General features: G+C 35.9%; 2 long non-coding RNA genes across 2 annotated transcripts in view; both read right to left on the reverse strand.

Annotated features, from left to right (window-relative positions):
- Positions 1 to 6,482: 6,482 nt before the first annotated feature.
- On the reverse strand, positions 6,483 to 12,743 carry LOC136041560 (uncharacterized). Its single transcript, XR_010621056.1, has 3 exons — positions 11,903 to 12,743; positions 10,778 to 10,845; positions 6,483 to 6,713 (listed from the first exon to the last, which is right to left on the reverse strand). It is a non-coding gene; the product is annotated as an uncharacterized LOC136041560 (long non-coding RNA).
- Positions 12,744 to 14,660: 1,917 nt separating this feature from the next.
- LOC136041552 (uncharacterized) overlaps positions 14,661 to 15,777 on the reverse strand; it is a 60,705-nt gene continuing 59,588 nt past the window's right edge. The window contains exon 7 of the long non-coding RNA XR_010621054.1: positions 14,661 to 15,112. This is a non-coding gene — a long non-coding RNA (uncharacterized LOC136041552). The remainder of the gene's footprint in view (positions 15,113 to 15,777) is intronic.

Here is a 15,777-nt window from a genome sequence, read left to right on the forward strand (position 1 = left end):
ATTTAACTGTTTAGTGCATTTACAAGAAAAACTTTCCTTTTCAAAGTTTCAGTTCGAAAGGTTTCGGACTTGTTCATATGTACATTTTCTGACTGTAAATTTTCCCCTCAAGGGATACATATGATTTACTATTAGCTGAAAAGTTAATTTAATTTGACTTTATGGAATAAAAACACACAAATAAGAATACAAATCTTGGGACTTTAAATCACTATTTTGCATCAATAGCCTTGAGATGGTATTCAGACAAAAATTTTTTTCTGATTCCAAAACATCACTTTTACATAATTATTGTTGCGTAATGTGCAAATATTCAAATCATCAAAAATAAAAGATTTTTTTTAGGAAAGTTATTTGCCCATATAGAGCATCCATAAGACAAATTGAGATGAAAAATAGAATGGTAAATCATTTTCGGAATTTTTTTTTAGGGAAATAGAATACAGAACTAGGGAAATAGAATACGGCGGATAACTCCAAGGGGCCTTAAAAGTCTGTTACCAATTAATTTGCCATGTTCTTTCCACGAAATGTTCTCATCAATTGTAAATCCAAGATATCTACTGGTATTTTACTCTATTTATGATATTATTTTTGACATTTAAATTGAGGTCTGTTTGGACTGATCCGATTCTAGAAAATAAAATATAATTTGTTTTACCATAATTTAGTGTTAAATACTGTCAATCAGCCCACGACACAAATTCAGTCAGAGCAAATTCCATTTTTTCAAATAAAGAAGCTAGATTTTCACATGCAACAAAAAGAAGTGTGTCATCTGCCAATATTATGATATTAGCTTCAGATAAATAATATTTTACATGGTCAATATGAATGGGAAAAAGCAGTGGTCCCGTTATTTAACCTTATGCATTTTTAAGACACTTGTAAAATAACTTGCAAAAAAAGCTAAAAAATTAACAAAATCAGATAAAACGACAAAAATAAAGTTGTCCAGCTTTTGTAGAGTAGTAAGGTCTAGAATACAAAACGACGACTATTGTAAATTTTGAAATGAACGCGTTTGTGAATTAAGTGAATAAGAAATTCATAACAGGAAATTCTCACTAATGAGATTTTTTCCATTTTTACAGGTTGTGTTGATTGTTCGTCCATCAGAACTATGTGTAGATTGTGACACTTCTATGTGTACCTGTGAACCAGACATTTCCTTTAGACTTGTGGTCTAGCACCCCTTTTGAAGAGAAAATATGTTATTGCTTACCGAAATTGCTTGTGTTTTCAGTATGTTTTTTTCCACTGCTTTGATTAAATAGATGTTCTGCTTCCAATTATAGATTTATGTGTTTTGTAATTCCTCTTCCAATAATTCCTAATGTCTGCACAATCTAATCAAGGATTTATATAGGATTTTGGGTGTTGTAATTGAATATTTGGGGCCTTGTAACCATGATTTCAAGTAAAGAATCTGCGCTGTCACCAGTAGCTGCAATATTAAACTGCCATGGCTTTAAAACAAAAAGCTATCAAAAGGGATAATGACAATGATTCTCCTGGTCTCACAAGTCAGGTTCCTTCTCCGTTGTTTTAGGCTCCTAGTAGTCAAATATTCAGCAACTAATATACCATATTTTGTTTTTAAATTTGAGATCCTCCCTAGTCGACCTTCCCTATGACAATCAAGGGAATTCTGTTCTCAAGTTTTCAAAAAATTTTGGAACTAATCACAGTCACCACGACTACAGTAGGCCTAAGGTGTTCAAAGTATAGGAGAAACACGTTCATCGCTTGGTTCACCGTTGGTTAAGAAGAAGTAAAACGAGTGCTTATTTTTCACACAAAAGAAGGAAAGATGGACATCATTTTTCTTTCTTTTTCTGAAAGAATTCAGCATTTACTTTTTGCCACCTTGAATGCTACAAGACTATATTGAGCGCAAGGGACTGTTGTTCGATCATGTCTCATGATAGTATTTGAAGTACCAAGGACATCAAAATGAAAATATTTTTTGCCCTCTGGCTCCATCTTAGGTCTATTCGTATCTGAAAGCTGGGATTTTCTCCAGATTTTTTTTGGTTATTACGAAATTATAAAGATTACGAAATATGTGAACTCTTGGGCGAAGTTTCGTCATTGTTGGCACTCTGAACTGTCAAAAAAATAGGCATAAACTAATTCACTAAATTTGGCGATACTTTTGTTTGTAAGAATAGACAATCATTTGGATACCAATGTCACAGTGTTTTATTCACACGTTATTTCAAACAGAATTAACAACCCCAAATGTATAGGACTTATTTTCGATAAGTGCTATTAGGCTATGACACACAAGATTTTTAGTCTTTGAAATCTTATTTTGGCGTCTGAAATAAAAAAAAAAAAAAAAAAAAAAAAAAAAAAAAAAAAAAAAAAAAAAAAAAAAAGTTCTGGGTAGCGAAGTCCTAGCTCAAAGTTCTCCTCTCTTTCCTGCCATGATCTTTCTCAAAGGCCTATTTTGACCTGCCTTGGGCCGTAACTAGTTAATTGAAATAGGAATATATAGGAATAAATATGATAAATAGCAATATGATTATTAAATGAAACAAAAATACCGATTAAAAATAGTGAAGTGCAAAACGAGCTAGATAAAAGGAAAAGTGAACAAATGAGCCACGTACAAGCTGCGCTTAGTTTTCTCCGTCAAGGGAAGATATTAGAAAAAATCTTAAGGGGAGGGGCTCAATATGACATGGGCATCAATAAGCAAAATCTTGGGAGAGGAAGGGGGTAATATAACAAAGGCGTTAATAATTGACGGTTGTTCGATAATTGAACAAGAGCGCAGATGGCACTTGTGACAAGGTCGGAAGGGCCAAGAGCTCATATGATATGAGCTCTAGCAAAATTCTAAGAATCAATAGATTGCTTTAAAAGGAAAATCAGAGGCTTAATCCCGGTCGGGATTTAAAATAAGAGCTCTGAGTCACGAGGTCCTTCTAAATATCAAAATTAATGCAGATCCGATCACCCACTCGTAAGTTAAAAATACCTCAATTTTCTAACTTTTCTTCTCCCTTCAGCCCCCCAGATGGTTGAATAAGGGAAAACAACTCTTTCAAGTCAATTTGTACAGATCCCTTACACGCTTACCAACTTTCATCGTCCAAGCACGTCCAGAAGCACCAATGTCAATAGATCTGGTTTGGATTTGAAATAAGAGCTCTGAGAAATGAGTTCCTTCTAAATATCAAATTTCATTAAGATCCGGTCACCTGTTCTTAAGTTAAAAATACCTCAATTTTTCCAAATTAAAAACCCACAGCTCCCCCAAAGAGAACGGATCCATACCAATTATGTCGTTCTCGTATCTATAACTTGTGCTTATTCTTCCCATCAAGTTTCGTCCACATCTCTCCACTCTAAACGTTTTCCAAGATTTCTGTTTTCCCCCTCCAACCCTCTATGTCCCCGGATCCGATTCGAATTGAAAATGGAGCATCTGACAGATAATATTCTTCTATATATTAAGTTTCACTAAGATCTGATCACCCATTCGTAAGATACCTCGATTTTCACGCTTTCCAAGAGTTCCGGCTTCCCCTCCAACTCCCTTCAATGTCACCAGATCTGGTCGGGATTTGAAATAAGAGTTCTAAAGCACAAAATCCTTTTAGATATCAAACTTCATTAAGATCTAATCACCCGTTCGAAAGTTACATATACCTCATTTTTTCTAATTTTTCCGTTTTACTCCTCCCCCCCCCTCAACTCCATCAAAGAGAGCGGATTCGGTCGGGCTATGTCAGTCATCTATCTTGGACTTGTGCTTATTCTTTCCACCAAGTTTAATCCTGATCTCTCCACTTTTAGCGTTTTCCAAGACCCCCCCCCCCTAATGACACTGGATCCGATCGGGATCTAAAACAAGAGATCTGAGTTTCGAGGTCCTTCTAAATATGAAATTTCATTAAAATACGATCCCTCTTTCGTAAGTTTAAAATACCTCATTTTTTCTAATTTTTTAGAATAAATCCTGTCCCCCCTCCAACTCCCCTAAAAAAAGCAGATCCGTTCCAGTTATGTGAATCCCGTATCTAAGACTTGTGCTTATTTTTCCCACCAAGTTTCATCCCGATCCCTCCACTCTAAGCATTTTCTGAGATTTTAGGTTCCGCCCCTCCCCCAAACTTATCCAAATCCGTTTGGGATTTAATATAAGAGGCTGAGACACGGTATCCTTCTGAACTTCAAATTTCATAAAGATCCGATCACTGCTTTGTAAGTTAAAAATTCCTCATTTTTCAGAATTAACTCCCCCCCTCCAACTCCCTCAAACAGAGCAGATCCGTTCCGGTTATGTTAGTAACGTATTTAGGACTTGTGCTTATTTTCCCCACCAAGTTTCATCCCGATGCCTCCACTCTATGGGTTTTCCAAGATTTTAGGCCCCCCTCCAATGTCACTGGATCTGGTCAGGATTTAAAATAAGAGCTCTGAGACACGATATCCTTCCAAACATCAAATTTCATTAAGATCCCATAACCTGTTCGTTAAGTTAAAAATACTTCATTTCTTTCTATTTTTCCGAATTAGCCGGATCCCAACTCCCCCCCCCCCCCCAGATGGTCAAATCGGTAGAACGACTATTTATAATTTAATTTGGTCCGGTCCCTAATACGCCCACCAAATTTCAACGTCCTAGCTTACCTGGAAGTGCCTAAAGTAGCAAAACCGGGACATCGCTATATGTCACTTGGTTAATACCAAGTGCCATAAAAAAGGATGGCATATTTGGATACTCCAGCTTTCGATTATACTTTATTTCTGTGAGACCCCTCGTGAAGTCACAAAATCAATTTGTGATCATAATTCGTAACACGTTTATTAGCGCGGGTCCCCAGTGGGGTTTTTGGAGCAATGGCGTCAATGGGGTATAATGAGCAGGCCTAGTGGGGTTATACCACTTGCCACCCCCAAAGGCTGGCTCTGCTTAATACTTTCTTACGAAAATAAGATATTCTCAGCAATTACACATATGACTCAAATCTTAGAATTTATTTTATCAAGCGCCTAAAATTTCACCAATGGCCTTGCGATATAAATGTCTTCAAATCGTCATTGAGGCATGCGGACTTAAAAACAATTTTTCCTTTCAACTGAAATCAAGGAGTAACATTACAACTTAAAACGAACAGAAATTGCTACGTTTACGAGGGGTCGCCCCACCTCACTCCCTCGCTATTTATGCTAAAGTTTTTGAATTTTTAAAAAGCTAATTGTTCTAATTAAACAGATCTTGTGTTTCAGGAGTCATTCTTAAGTAATTGGGAGCAAAAAGTCAAACTTCGGCGTAAAGAGCAGGGTATTGAGGAGGGGTAGCCCCCTCTAAATCATTCTTTACAAAACTTTCCACCATAATAATTAGCTCCCTATAAAAAATCTTCAAGATAAATGGGAGCCATGATGCACCCTATCCCCCCCCCCAAAAAAAAGCAATTCCGTAAATTCTCCAAACTTTTATAATTACTCATAAAATACTCTACGTCTCTCCCATATTCCCAACAAAGGGCGCAAGCAGACCAGCCTCCCGGACCATTTTCATCACAAGAACCCAAGTGTGCCCTAGGCTATGGCATAAAATTTGCAAACACCTACAACCAACACCTTAGCACGCTCCACGGTAGGTTCAGTATTAACTAAAACTCCTCTCAATACATTACTTTAATCTGGTTATAAAATCATAAGCTACTTTAATCTCCTGGTGGTAAAGAACCAAATCCAACCTGCCAAGGAAATCATTAGGTTTGCAATGGGGACCCTGGTCATTATTCCATGCCCATGAGAAGCCAGCTTCTTCCAGCGTGGCTTTAATCTGTTTTGGCCATCTCGCCTTTTTAGAAGATTTCAACAAGTTATTGTGAGCCGCCTTCACTAGACGATTATCAGGCAAATGTAATATCTGTAACAAAAATTTGATCATCTTGATAATGCTCTTATGACACAATTTTGGTAAACCCAGGTCACCTTTGAGAGCCAAACTGCTTTCAAGCCGACTACTTTTTTAAAATACATACACTGTAGAGACTTCAATTGTCTCATTGTAGTGGCCCCCCACAATAAAATCATGAAGCGCTCCCAAAAACCTAATAGGGTGAAGATAGACTGAAACAGAAAATTGTCAACAAATTGCTTTAAGCCTTAAATATTCTAAAGAAATTTGGCTCCTCGTTACAAGGAGCATCATTAAATTAAGCTTTTCAATACTTTCATTACAGCTATGGCCAGGCCTCCCTCGTTAACCAGGTATGGGTTGAATGTTTAGTTTTATCGTTGGACGACTCTAAAGGTTCCAATTTGATCTGTAGTTGGTCTTTATCCCACAAGACCAAGATGTAAGCTGGTACGCGTACACATTCCAAGGGAGAAGGTTGGGCGGTGCTTTCGGTAGCAATGGCACACCCTATGTGATAGTAAGACTTTATTTGTAGTTTTTCTATTGGAAGGGTCTAGTTTAGAAGAGAAGATTCCCACAATGCATTAGATTTAATTTTATTCATGATAAAAAACAAAAAAGGTACTGATGCTGGGTGCTTGTGAAGCGAACATTAAGCCAAATCTTCCTTTAGTAATGGAGCATTCTGAATAAACTGGAGCATTGCGAATAGAGCATCTGCATGTGATTGTATTTGAATCCAAAGTAGTGTATACTGTTGTCCTGTGATTGTGTTTAAGCACCATCTATAACTCAAATCACTGGATAACAGTTAATAGACCTGAAAGAAGCAGAAAAAAAAAATGAAAATCTTGAAGCGAAGAGTTAAAAAAAAAGAATAACTAGCGTCTAATAAAGAATAGACAAATAAAAAGAATAAATGATGAAGAATAAAAGAATAACGAATATCTAAAATTAACCCGACTACCAAGGAGGCCGATGAAGCAAAAGCATTCAAAGGCAACAAATCTTGGGCCAAAATTGACCTTATTGAACCTACTTCCACCCTTGTGGTTTTGAACTGCTTTGCTTAATTACTTGCGTTTCGATCCTGTTTAACTTAGCTTAGTTTTACTTGCAAAAAAAATAACAAATTTGAGCACTTTATATATTTGGCATGCTTGCTGTAATAGAGCTGCATTTACATTTAAATGAAACTACTATAATTTTTTCATCTATGTCTTTACTTTTAATTAATGTAAAAACTTTTTCCACAAGACATCTTTTCAAAAAAAGTAAAGAGCTACATTAAGCCAAAAATTAGTTTTACTTATATTCATAAATAAATGAAACTCAAAACAAACAGAAATTACGATCGACCAGTTCGCGGCAAGGAGCTGTAATAAGCAGCGACCCGCCTCAATGGTAACCGAAACTCTAAAAAATGGAATTTTAAATTTTTTTTAAAAATGGAACCTCGAAAGAATTATATTTTTATGCTGATTTAAAATATATAAGTTTCATCATGGGGGAGGGAGTACAAAAGAACAATTTAAGGCTGGTATTTTTAACTTGGGGGGATGGGGCTTCTGTCTGGATCCCTTTCTTCTGTGAAAAGGAACACCCTGCCTCAAAGTTAAAGTGACACCCTCCTGTGGTATACCTAAGGTAGACAAAGGCTGGGGAAAAACCCAGAATTTGTGGGTGTACCTCAAACGAATCAAATTGTGCATTTTATTTTTTTGCCTTAGGCGTTCGAAAAAAAAAAACAGGAAAAGATCTAAGGGTAGAAGGAATAAAACAAAGTAGATTTTTAGGTCGCTTCCTATCATTTTGCAGGGAGAGGGCTCTTATTTTATTCCCCTCCCACAGCGCAAACGATATAGCCACTTCCAAAATCAATCCCAACGCACAAGCTTGAGTCACACAGAGACTGGGAGGGAAAGCTGTATTTGGAAGTGTGCTGTAACTAGATCAAATTGTTTTCCTTCGATGTTTTAAAAAGCCATAAAAAAAACAAGGGCAGCTATAGAAGACTTTTTAAGACAACTCTAAAACATCAATTTTACCCTATATTTCCTGACAAGCAGCATATTGTATCCAATATCAATCACCACGTTTGGCCCTTTGGGGCTTGTGGTAGCATTTTTTTTTAAAATAAACATCTTATCTTGCCACATTTTTTTTTACAGCAATTTTACAACACTTGCCATACCCAATTTTTTCTATCTTAACACTACCATAGCCTAGATAGTTGAAGATATCTGAATTAAAAAAAAAGTTTGATTATTTGAAAAAGCCTTAGTTAAGTAATAACAGTCTGTAAACATACTAATTAATATGCAACATGGACTTTAATATGTTTACAATAAAAGCTAAAGGAAGAAGAAACGAGAGCTAAGAGCTCTTATGGCACTTGTGACGAGGCGAGAAGAGCTAAGAGCCAAGAGATCATACGGTATGAGCTCTAACAAAATTCTATGAATCAATAGATTGATTTAAAAAGAAAAATAAGAGGCTTAATGCAGGTCAAGATTTAAAATAAGAGCTCTGAGTCACAAAGTCCTTCTAAATATCAAAATTCATTAAGATCCGATCACCCACTCGTAAGTTATAAATGCCTAATTTTTCCTCTCCCTTTTGCCCCGCAGATGGTCGAATCTGGGAAAACGACTTTATCAAGTCAAATTGTGCAGCTCCCTGACACGCCTACCAATTTTCATCGCCCTAGCACGTCCAGAAGCACCGAACTCGCCAAATCACTGAACCCCTCCCCCCAACTCCCCCAAAGAGAGCAAATCCAGCACGATTCTGTCAATCACGTATCAAGGACATTTGTTTATTCTATCCACCTAGCTTCATCCCGATTCCTCCACTCCAAGTGTTTTTCCAAGATTTCCCCCTCCAACTCCCCCCAATGTCAAAAGATCTGGTCGGGATTTGAAATAAGAGCTCTAAGACATGAATTCCTTCTAAAAATCAAATTTCATTACGATCCCATCATCTATTCGTAAGATAAAAATACCCCAATTTTCATGTTTTCCAAGAATTCCGGTTTCCCCCTCCAACTCCCCAGAATGTCACAGGATCTGGTCGGAATTTGAAATTAGAACTTTAAAGCACAAGATCCTTCAATATATCAAATTTTATTAAGATCTGGTCACCCTTTCGTAATTTACAAATACCTCAATTTTCAAAATTACCCCCCCCCCCAATTCCACCAAAGAGAGCAGATCCGGTCCAGTTATTTCAGTCACGTATCTTAGACAGGTTTCTATTCTTCCCATCCAGTTTCATCCTGATCTCACCGATTTAAGTATTTTCAAAGATTTCCGGTCCCCTCAACTGCCCCCCCCCAAATTACGCTTGATCCGGTTGAGATTTAAAATAAGATATCTGAGTTACGAGGTCCTTCTAAATATGAAGTTTCATGAAGATCCGACCACTCCTTCGTAAGTTAAAAATACGTCATTTTTTCTTATTTTTCAGAATTACCCCCCCCCCCCAATTGAGCGCATCCGTTCCAATCATGTAAATCACGTATGCAAGACTTCTGCTTATTTTTCCAACCCCAAACTTTCCCCACCCCAAACTTCCCCCAATGTCACCAGATCCGGCCAGGATTTAAAATAAGAGCTTTGAGACACGATATCCTTCTAAATATAAATTTTCATGGAGATCCAATCACCCGTTCGTAAGTTAAAAATACCTCATTTTTTAATTTTTCAGAATTAACCCCCCCCCCCACAACTACCCCAAAGAGAGCAGATCCGTTCTGGCTATGTCAATCATGTATCTAGGACTCGTGTTTTTTTTTTCCACCAAGTTTCATCCCGATCCCTCCACTCTAAGTGTTTTCCAAGTTTTAGGTTTCCCCCTCCCAATGTCACCAGATCCGGTTGCGTTTAAAATAAGAGCTCTGAGCCACGATATCCTTCTAAATATCAAATTTCATTGAGATCTGATCACCTGTTCGTAAGTTAAAAATACCTCATTTTTTTTAATTTTTCAGAAATACGCCCCCCCAACTACCCCAAAGAGAGCGGATCCGTTCCGTTTGTGTCAATCATCTATCTAGGACTTGTGTTTATTTTTCCCATCATGTTTCATCCCGATCCCTCCACTCTAAGTGTTTTCCAAGTTTTTGGTTTCCCCCTCCCAACTCCCCGTCCCCGTCACCAGATCCGGTCAGGATTTAAAATAAGAGCTCTAAGACACGATATCCTTCTAAATATCAAATTTCATTGAGATCCAACCACCCGTTCGTAAGTTAAAAATACCTCATTTTTTTAGTTTTCAAATACCCCCCCCCCCCAACTACCCCAAAGAGAGCGGATCCGTTCCGTTTATGTCAATCATCTATCTAGGACTTGTGTTTATTTTTCCCACCATGTTTCATCCCGATCCCTCCACTCTAAGTGTTTTCCAAGTTTTAGGTCCCCCCCCCCTCCAACTCCTCCCAATGTCATCAAATCCGGTCCAGATTTTAACAATATCATTCCAAACATCAAATTTCATTAAGATCCAATCACCCGCTCATAAGTTAAAAATACTTCATTTTTTCCGAATTAGCCGGCCAGGTGTCATAATAAGTTAATACCAAGTGTCATAACAAGTAAATTCGATAAGGACTATTGACAATGCCCTAATGCTAATTTCCATCAAAACGAACCTGAGCTGAATTAGACTTTAGCAACAAAATATTTTGTATACAAAGCATGAGCTATATTTTGATTAATCCTATATAGTTTCTAATAAGGTTCGAGTAGTATTTTGGGTTAGATTTTCAAAGTAACATACTAGAGCGTTTTCTTAAATAAGTTCGGAGACCAAGCAGGTAAAGCAAGACAATGCAAGGCAACAGGACAACAAAAGAAAAAAAAAATTAGAATTCCAAGTACTGACCTTTCTTTATTATAGCTTTCTTAGGCAAAATTGGTTGAGTGGAAACAATTTTCAAATCCGCTTGGTTGCTAAGAAAAAAAAAAAAAAAAAAAAAAAAAAAATCAGAAGCGCGAAGTCTTTTCCTGAAAAAGCCTCATTGAAATCGTGGCTCAAATAAGATTTTTTTTTGCAAAATTATTATTTTCTTTTTTGCTGTGGATAGCTTCGTTTTTTTTCCGTGTCCTTATTCTCCCGTATTGTCAGAGACGGTTCAGAAACTTACATATCTGTACAATATTTTTACATATTATTTCTCCTTATTTGAGTTCCACCAATTTCTATTTAAGAAACTCATTTATCGACAGCATGAGAAAATATAAGAAAACGTGGTAGTTTGCAGCCAGTTGAAAAGCAGAATAAATTTCAAAAGCAAAGGCAATTTTCACATTCAGCCGTGTCTTCAATAAAGTTTTTCAGGCAAAGCTGGTGTACTTTTTTAATTTTTCAGAGCAAATACAATGAAAAGGCCTTAACTAATTATGGTTCAACTTATCGCTTGCTGACACCTTCCCTCCCCCACGGCAAAATAAAGTTTAACATTCTATTTTTCACTGATTTTATATTCTTCGGCCAAATTGAATGAAAATTTGGCCAAAAATGGCCAAATTGAATGGAACTACAATTAGTGTTACAAGGATTGTAGACAGGCAGATACACAGAAGAAATGTCTCAGCCGAAAGCACAGAATAATTTTAAAGAATTAACTTATTCATCTTCTGGATTGAAAGTAAAAAACTTTATAGAAGAACGTCTCTTAAAGCACAAGAATATTTTAAAAGGGTTTCACTGTTTGCTTCACACTTATCCACAGAATAGTGAAGAAAGTAAAGAGATGAAAGAGCCATTTTTGAAGTTGATCGAAATTTATGAAGAAGATTTGGAAAACAACACCTTAAACGTTTGATGGCGGAAAGAAAAATTTCTCTAACAGAACAAGGCACACCATGTCAATGCAACTGATTTTCTAAATATTTGTGGCAAAGCAATCTCTCCGAACATCCATCTTACTTAATATTTTAATCACTATACCTGTATCGACCAGCACAACAGAGCGCTCCTTTTACACATCGGAGAATCAAGACATACCTAAGAAACGTGACGTCTGAAAGTAGGCTAAATGGATTTGCCAATCTCAATGTCCACAGGGAAATTCTAGTTGACACAGACAATGTATATACCCATACTGACGAAGACTCAATTTTGTTTTGTAAGACAGCTAATATAGGAAGATTGTGTCAGAATAAAACGTAAAATCGTATTTAATCTGCGGGGTTTTATCAATCATTCTTATAGTCCCTACTCGAAACTTGCATCCAAAGAGCTAAAATAAACTTTAAGTAATGCCTTAAATTACCGGTTTATCTGAGGATTTTTGAAGTTTTTACTTACGGCAACTTACTTCATTCTAAGCTTGCTTTCATTCACTCTTTTCATTTTTCTTCATTTTAAGTTTCCTTCTCTTATGGATTTCTGCTTGAGTTATCAAAATTATTTTGCTCAAACTAAGAGTTTATGCAAAATCTTTTGGATTTTACTTTTTGGTTCTCGTTCGGTTTGAACTTTTTGCTTTTTATGCAAAACTTCCTGTTTTCAATAATATAATTCAAAAGAGGCCATTAACCATTTTTATTTAAAGGGCAGGTAATAATCTTGTCAACAGAAAAAAAATCGGCTTATGTAATTTAAAATGCATTATGGTGCAAATATTAAATATTAGTGGAGAACACTTTCTTTTTGATTTTTTCAACTTTTATCATGACCACATTTATGGACAAGCAGGGCTTTACCGTATGCAAGGTGCAATACATTAAAACAGATTGGACTAATTGACAGTGTTTTCAGATCGACGCTGTTTTGAGGTAAAGAATTCTCTACACTTTTTTACTGATACTGACAAATGTCCTTAGAAATGGAGACACAACCTAGGTTTCCCGGTACCCACAGGTATATCTTGTGGAGGCAGAAAAGTGATCTATTGCCAAGAGGGTCTGTTTCCAAAAATCAAAGACAGAGAGAACACACAAAAAAATCAGTTAGTCAGTCAAAGATCGTGCAACACCCTGGTTTCATCTTTGGAGGTAAAGCTATAAAGAATATTGATTAATCCCATCTCCTCAAAAATATATTTTCACCATCCATTCACGCGGTAGATATTCTCGAATGGGTTTGTTCCTTCTGGGCAAGAAAGCATGGTGAAATTATACCTTCTATGGACACAATGCCATCCATCTCAATTATACTTCTCTGCAAATTTTACACAAAGCTTGTTCCCAAAAATGAATGCCCGTGTTCTGCAGAGCTCATAGAAAGCTGTTTATACTCCTCCAAAAGATTAATAATACGGCTTCTAGAGATATAACAGGGTGTCAATGGATATTCTTCTGAGTACCCACCATTCTTACTAGCTATATACTAGTATCACCGTTACGGTAGGTAAAGATACACCTCACAAGGGATAGTCAATTCCTATGTTTAGAAAGCCTGATTGCACTAAAGTCATTACTAAAAAAAAAATACTACTGTTGCCAACAATCTATGAAAAGGGGTTGAGCCTTATATCTCGAATCGGCCAAAAAATTGTTATAAAGGGTATTTTCAATTACAACAGCAGAAAGAACTTGTTTCCCAAAGAGCAAGCTTATGAAAAATGCTGTTGCACTTATGCTATAAATAATTAACACTTAATGCTATAACCTCTTTTGTTCTAGAGTTACTTTCGATTTACAATCAACTCAAAATCTATTATAACCAAATTTTCATGAGTTTTAGAGACCGAAAGCGTTAAGTACAGGTCTCCCCCACAGTCAAAAGTATAGCGTCTTTTCAACAATCGACGGTTTAAAAGGCGTTTTATATATTTTTTGCTAATCTTCAACATTTTGTAAAATGTCATAAAATATATGCCATATTTCCACGACCTTACTGCATAGTTCTTTTGAAGGACGATAAAAATTCTTCTTCAATAATTTTATTAGGTTCTTAAAAGTTTCCTCTAGGCTTCTCATACAAGCCTAGATACTCATGAAAACGCCCAAAGGTTTTTTGGGGTTAGGATGCACATCCATAGACCAGAAGCTATCGTCAACGCAAAAGTACTGTATACACTGTTATTTGATTTAAAAATTCAATGCATGAAAACGATGCATTTTCGCGAAAGAAAAGACACAATTTTAGAGATCAGAGCGGGCATAAGTCGAATCCTCTAAGTTAACAATCTTAAACCAAACAGACTAAATTGAATGAAGAAATCCAGCACAAAAAGAAACAGAAAAGGCCATTAATATGAGTTGTGGAACCCTCATTTAACTCCCCAAAACAATTAGTAGCATTGCCTCTTCAATGAATACGCAATATATTTTCAATTGAAATCATTCTTTACCCGATGGTCAATATATTTGAAAGAATGAATTATTTTAGTCATTTTATGATTATTATTACTTCGCCATTAGTAAGCATATAGATACAGTAAACCCTGGCATTGGGGTTTTTGGACAAGCAAGATCCCCTTTCCTACTTTTATGAGGTTCACTCTATATATAAAAAAGTCCTAGCTACATTTTTTAAGTTTAGCATTAATCCGCAAATATAAAATGGCGGGCCCAAAATAGGTCTGTCGAAACTGTTTTTGAAACATAACCACAATATCACTTTTCCTTCATGGCATCCCCTTCTTAAAAGGGCATGCTTAAAGTTGAAAGTATACAATAGTTGTTCGTGTATAGTAAGTGCTCTTCATAAATTGTTTTGATAAACATAGTTATGTATTTATTTTAATTTTCTCTATCTTGTACTCCGTCCCTATGAACTATCCCTAGCTCTAAGAACAACAAGCAGTTTGCAAGAATACAAAGAAACAATATTTTATTGATTAAATTTATATTAAAATATAAAATAAAAAAATGTTGTTGTATGTTGAGTCAGGATGAGGTTCTTTGGCAGGAGCAGAGGCCACATAATTGCACAGCTTCAATGAGCAGTAAATTCGTTAGGTGAAGGATGAGCAAAAAATTGATGCAAAATTGATTAAAAATTTTTTGAGGGTTCTATTTTTTTTAGTAAAATATAAAAAGGGGAGCAAAAAAAAATATACGCAAATTTTACTGAGATTCTATTTAACTTGAGGTTTAGAACCCTTGTTTTTTTTATTTAAACTTTAAAATTATAAGAAACCAGTTCTGCTGCACTGTCTTTTTATGTAAATATAAGCGTCTATACACAAAAAGACGAATGCAACAGAGAACAGGCTTATACAGAGAAATTTACTTTCCGAAATTTACTGCCCAGCTACTTCATTATCTAGAAAAGAAAAGAAAAGTCAATCATTTGCAGACAATAGACAATATGTTATTCCGAACTAAAAAATTTATAAAAGGATAAATTTTGAAGACTGGCTAAATACATTACAAGAGCGAAAACCTCGAGATGGTTGCGATGTCTGGTCAAGACCTTTTTTCTTCACATATAATTATGCTTGCTATTAACAAATCCTTTTAGACTTTCCTGGAACATTTTGTGATATAGGAAAAGCACAGATAAAAATGTGTTCCTAAAAACTAAATTAGTCAATAAAAGATAAATGCTAAATGTGAAAATGAGCACTACCTAAGGAGGGGCGGGGGTAGCATGGATTAGTTTTTGGCGGAAAAGAAATTTTCTGGGCAAAAACTTACATGGGTAGATATGGTGTGATTTAAAAAATTTACATTTTCTAAGAGCCCCACGGAGATAAAACCATCGAAAAAGTGATGAAGAACTAATATATTATACAATATATATAATGCTAAGCGTAGTTTACTTATTATCAATTCTGGCACCCCTTTTATTGAAATCCTTTGAAATCAAATTTAGTGAGGTCTTCGGGGATGGTGAGAAGGTTGGTGAACTGTATGAGAGTCAGGAAGGTGTACTACGAGTAACAAGGTCGTAAATATGAAGATCAGCCATCCCCTCCCCCCAAAAAA

This window comes from Artemia franciscana, chromosome 2 (genome assembly GCF_032884065.1).
Source record: "Artemia franciscana chromosome 2, ASM3288406v1, whole genome shotgun sequence".
Taxonomy (NCBI): domain Eukaryota; kingdom Metazoa; phylum Arthropoda; class Branchiopoda; order Anostraca; family Artemiidae; genus Artemia; species Artemia franciscana.